Here is a 6,000-nt window from a genome sequence, read left to right as displayed (position 1 = left end):
ATCATTAACAGATATTAGAAATAGGATCTAGCACACAGGAGGTTCTTAATAAATGCTAAATAAATAAATAATAAGTAAATAAAATGTGGTTTATATAATACTGTCACCTCCACTCAATATCACTCCAAAATTAATATTGCTTCCTTTTAAAGGCCTTATATATTCCTAAAGTTCCTTTTCAAACTCTAAACCCATTCAGAAAGGCTTTGGATTCAGCATGTCTTCCTTCACCAAATTTATAGGAAGGACAATCTTGAGCCATCTGCTGCCTATTTAATTTTTAACCACCTCTCCCTTGAAATATTTCTTTCTTCATTCTTATTTTGTCCTAAAAACTTGGCTATGAGCTAAACTGCACCATCTGTGACTTCCAGTAAATACAACTGTTGCTAATGAAATTACCCAGTTTCATCATTTTGATTTAAATGCCTTGCCTGTTTTTCTTCTGACCTTTTGTTGCTTGCCATCAAACTCAAGCTTTTGTGAATTCAGATACATACGTCCATGTAGGTCAGTCTTGAGGAATAAATCTTCTCTGTGAAGCACAAGAACCTGGGCCAAGCCCGCTCAGCAGGCTGACATGGGAGGTGGGGGCCGGGGCTGTGCAGAGAAATATAGATGGCACTTGTGCCCGTCCGCTCAATGTGCGCAGGGCCCCAGGGCAGACCCCTGCCATGTGACCAAGTGGCCACTCGGTCTGGCTCTCCGGCCTCCCATTTGTTAGGATGCTGATGATATTAATGAGTTGGGGTGTTGGAGCCCATTCCTTGGCCTTTGGTGTCGGTTCCTCCCTGCACAGGAGTGCTTGACCTGATTGAAGAAAAGGAAAGTTCAGAGATTCTAAACTTTGCCCAAGTGGAGGGAAGGCCTTCCAGAAAAGGAGAAACTTTTGAAGAAATCAGGTCCTTTCACTGCCCAGGACAATGCTTTCATTTAGGTAGCAAACCACTGTTTTTATCATGACCCTATCAAGGGAATAAAAGAGAATGAAAGACGTTCGTACATCAAGTCATTCAGTCATCAAATTGTTATCAGTACTATTGTTTATATATCAGATAATTAAATAGTGGAGACTATTACTAGTAATTGCATTGGCTAACACTCATTGAGTCTTCACTATGTAGCAGGCACCGTGCTATGCCCCTTACCTAATCAGTTCATTTAACCCTCATAACAATCCTATAGCTGGGAACTGTTATCATTCCCACATGACAGTGAAGAAGTGAGGCTTAAAGAGGTTAAGCCACTTGTCCAGAGTCCCACAGATTCTAACTCATGCTCATAAACTTGCTGCTTTATTGCTTTGCATTTACTGGTGCTCTCTTCCATGCCAGATACTGTGCTGGGAACTGGGGATGCAAAAATGACAAAGATGTAGTCCTTGCCCACTTTCCAGGGAATCAAGAGATAAAAATGCAAATACGCCATCTGAGTGAAGCTACAACAAAGTAGGAAAAATATTCTGGGGTCGCAGAAAGAGAAGGGATTCTGTCTGGGGGAGCCAAGGAAAGATTCACAGCAAGGAGACATGAGATCTAGGTTCGAAGGGAGACGGCGGCCCTGGCAGAAGGAAAGAGACATCCAAAGGAGTGGAAGTGTATGAACAACGGGCCAAGGGGAAGGAGCTTCTGTGTGGGTGAGGATGGGTGGGAGGGTTAAAGGATTGAGTGGTGTCCTTGCCCAGACTGAAGAGACTGGGATGGTCGGGGGAGTCAACCCCACAACTTTACACAAAAACTGTCTGTCAGTGGGTCTCTACAATCACCAGAGGTGGGGTGGAAGTGGGGTGGAAGGTGGGGATGGGGTAGAAGGTGTCTCCAAAGCATCCCAGCACATCTGGTTAGCATTTAACCTAAGAAGCAGCAGGACTCAGCTTTCATTGCTGAATTTTCATTAGCCTTAAGGACTCGCCCGCGCCCTCAAGGTGGTTAAACGCTCAGAACAGTGAGGATATACCCAATAGGCCCAAAGGAGGTTAAGCTGCAGCCCCACAACTCCCCGATTGTCCATTATCTTCACTTTAATCTCTGCCTCTCTTCTAACTTTAGGATGCTGCTCTTAATGACCGGGAAGGAGATCTGTAAGTGAAAGCTATTTTTAGTTCCACCAACAGTAAAGATATGTTCATTCTCCGTAAGTGTGTCGTCAATGTGGTATGACTTCAGTGAAGACAAAATCTCCACAATCCCAAACGCACCCCGCCCCCAATTCTGTCATCAGTTTCCACATCGCTTCCTTCTTAGGACCAGGCTTTAAAGGCTAATGCTGATAAGAGAACCCTACCGGGAAGGACTGACACCAGGAACAACTTCATCAGGAGCATGCATCAGATCAGTCAATCTCCTCCTAGGGCCCTGGGGAAAGGGACAGGTGGGACCAAAAAAGCTTTCTTGTCCTGGAACAAGGGTCAGTAAATACTTTCTCTAGAGGACCTGACAGTAAATATTTTAGGCTCTGTGGACCACTTGGTCTTTGTCACAACTACATAATTCTTCTATTGTAGCATGAACACAGCCATGGACAACGGGTGAATGAATGAATGAATGAATGTGACTGTGCTCCAATAAAACTTTATTTGCAAAATTGGGCATGCAGGCCAGATTTGGTCCACTGGCCATAGTTTGCTAACCACTAAGACAGGTCAATGGGCACCTGTACAGAGAAATAGGATGCCAATCTGAAAAGAGCTCATGGGATGCTGAAAGTGGGATCTACCTAATGAATTTGGTTGCGGTCAGCCCCCAAACATGTTACAGCTCCCCGAGGGTGCTTGTGGGAACAGTCCCCTTTTCTGACCTCCAAAACACAGCCTCAGTGTCATCCTGGCTTCATTCCTCATTTTCATTTAATCCAATCTACCACTAATGCTGTGGGGCGACAGCATTTTCAATTAATCCAGTATATTGCTATTTTCTCCAATGAAATCCCTAAAACCATCTAAAGCTCAAGAGGTTAAGAAATATGTTCATAGTTATCTACATAGCAGTAAGTGATAAAGCCAGGACTTAAACCACGTATGTCAGACACTAAAAACAGATGAACATCCTCACTGCATCTTTACTTTCCAGGAGCCCCTGGGAAATATGTTTGGCATAAAGCCGGCCATGGCAGCCTCACACGACATCTCTGGGAACCCTTCCCAATGACCCTCACCTTCTGTACTCATAGCTGAACCCCCTGCCGACCCCAAGGGAGATACTCAAGAAATAAGACCCATTTTTAAATATAAGTGCAGGTGGTTGTGGGTGCTGGGATTCCAGGCATACAGTCAAACTGTACTACGTAAATAGATAAGTCAGAATGTGAGCTTTTAAATCAAAGGTGTAAGTTTAAAAGTAACTTTGTAAGAAGGTTAAATCGAAAGTTAAATTTTTAATATTAAGAGCAGGGTCTGAAACAAGTGTCTATGAGTCGGCAGGAGACAAAACTATTATTTTATAATAGCCGAACTTTAATGATACGTACGTTGTCAACTTCTGAAAATGTTTGAGGTGGCTTAAATATACATGTAAGTGATAAGACGGTGGTAAAAGAATAACCTAAGTAGTAAAAGGGGAGAGATGGTTGAACCACGCTGCCAGAGAGTTCACAATCACATGGCGTAATCACAATCACTTAGGCCTCAATGAACACTGTTCTCTCTGGTGCAAAACTCTAAAGCTGCGGCCCTCAAAACTTAGGGTGCCCAGGAATGACCTGGAAAGCCTACGTTAAACAGATGACTGGGATCCCTCTGCAGATTCTGACATAGTAGGTCCTGCCTGGCCCCAAAATCATTGTTTTCCACACACATTCCTGGTAGTTTTGATGAAGATGGTTTAGTGATCATCCATGACAAATGCTGATTTTCGAGAACTTCATGGCAGGCTCTCTGAACAACACAATCATCGTCATTGTCTCAAGAAGAAACTTAAGCAAAGAAATATTCTTTGAGTGACTTTTCAAAGAACTCAATCCTTGGTAAAAACATTGAGGACAGAGGATTCTATCACTGCCCTGGGAGGACGTTTCCATCAGAAACTAAGGAAGTTTAGTGCAGATCCTACCTTTCTGGTAATCCCACTCTCTTCAGAGACAGAGCTTGGAGAGCGGAGGTGAATGCATGGTTGGTTTCAGATCTTCATGGTGGGTCTCCACGTTGCCTCCAGAAGAGTGACTCAGTCTGGATCTCTCCACAATATAAGGCCACATGCTTCCCACGTGGACGGTCAAGACACTGGGGTCACAGGGTCCTCTTTCTCCTCTACTCTTTACATCTTGTCATAGCCCCTAAAAAAATCGAATTCCTCTAAGCACCACTCTGCTTGCCCCTCTGAATGCCTGCTGCTCCGGGTGTCCTCTGTGCACCCCAATCTCTCCCTAGCCTACCTCTCTGTGCCCAAGAGACAGGGCATATGGATCCCACCAACAGCTCCTGTGCCTTCTGAACTCTGGTTCTTGCTCTACTGAGTCAAAGGGTGGCACCTGCTGCAGTTATTCCTCTGCCAAAGGCTGGGTTCTGAGTGGCCATCCTCTCTAGGTTGTAGTGACAGCCCTCTCCCGTACCTCTGCAAGCCCAAGAGGTAACAGTTCCCCCATTGATTTTAGCCCTGGGATAGGGCATTTCCTTTGGTGGCGGTCTTTCACCTTACCCGTGTTTTTGTAAATAGTCCTGCTCCTCAATTTCCCCATGCTATGAGCATGGAAAGAGAGATGAAGCTACACTACCGAGAAATAAAAAGGGACCTACTTCACAGTAATTAAAGAAACCCTCATGTGTCTGGGAACGGTAACAACGTTATTCAGTAGAAAGGGAGCAACTGAAAACAAAATCATTAGTGGAACTTCGTGCCACAATTCTAGCAACTATTCCTGCTTCTGTGCGTCTAGGCTATAAATGAGATGATTAATATGAGAGCACATTAAATCTTATTTTTAAAAGGGTCAAAAGTAGTAAATACCTAAAGGAGTGAATTGTGTAAGCAAAACCAATTTTTCTCATCTGTAAAACATTATTTTTATTATTATCCTTCAATTTGAACAGTTTACCTATAGGGAGATTGCCTGAAACTATTGCTACAGAATAAAAGATGAAACACTCCTGATTATTGTAAATACAAAATTGCATGCAGGATTGTGTAAAGACAATGCCAGGTTGGACTGCCAGAATGAGCCAACAGCGCGTGATGTGCTTCCCCGTGCAGAGAGCCTATGAATGGACGTGCAGTCAGGGAGGTTTCACATCACCAAGTTTCCTATCCCAGAAAAGCAGATGTTCATAGCTCTAGGAATGGAATGCGACCCTTGTGGAGAGCCCGTAAACGGACGCATGGGGGGCATCTGTCCATATGGATAAGATAGGGCTATACATGCCCTCATCTTGCCACAGCTCTTCTAGGCCTCTTTAGGGTTAAGGCATACTCCCTTCTGAGAATTTCTGGTCTAACCAGTTGTCTAGCTTCATGTCCTGTTTCTGTGGATTGTTTGTAACCAGCTTTTGCTGTATCTGTTACTGCTGATTAATATCTTGCTAATCACAGGTTATGGAAAGACTGTGTTTCCGTTTTAAGGCTCTGTTAGAAATTACTGATGCACACACTATATTGTAAATTCTTATCTCTGTATATTGTACTTCTGCATACAGATGTTATGTTAAAGAATTACTTCATCCCCATGTGACCATCTCACCTCATAATCAAATGACCCTAAATCCCTCACTAACCTACCCCTGCCCTCACTGAACTTAATAATAAATGCTTGGCATATCCAGTGCATTGTTGGCACTGCGGGACCAGAAGGCGGTGACCCCCCTGGACCCAGTTTTCACTATCTTGTGTGTGTCTATTATTTCTCGACCTGCCGATCCTCCTCGAAACAAAGAGAGAGCCCCGTTGCATTGTGGGCTGCTGGTCAGATCCCACAATATTTACCAGGTGCTCTTACGTGTGTTTTCTTATTTGATGTGTACCTCACACCAGCCTTGGAAAGGGGACAGGACTGTTCCCCTTTATAATGCGGAGA

General features: G+C 44.0%; 1 long non-coding RNA gene across 1 annotated transcript in view; it reads right to left on the bottom strand.

Annotated features, from left to right (window-relative positions):
* Window positions 1–4,058: 4,058 nt before the first annotated feature.
* Window positions 4,059–6,000, bottom strand: part of LOC139364461 (uncharacterized) — an 82,793-nt gene continuing 80,851 nt past the window's right edge. Inside the window, exon 3 of the long non-coding RNA XR_011626464.1 lies at window positions 4,059–4,269. This is a non-coding gene — a long non-coding RNA (uncharacterized lncRNA). The remainder of the gene's footprint in view (window positions 4,270–6,000) is intronic.

Source organism: Macaca nemestrina, chromosome 7, assembly GCF_043159975.1.
Source record: "Macaca nemestrina isolate mMacNem1 chromosome 7, mMacNem.hap1, whole genome shotgun sequence".
Lineage (NCBI taxonomy): Eukaryota > Metazoa > Chordata > Mammalia > Primates > Cercopithecidae > Macaca > Macaca nemestrina.
Note: the sequence above shows the minus strand (reverse complement) of the source record. Positions and strands in the feature narration are given on the sequence as shown.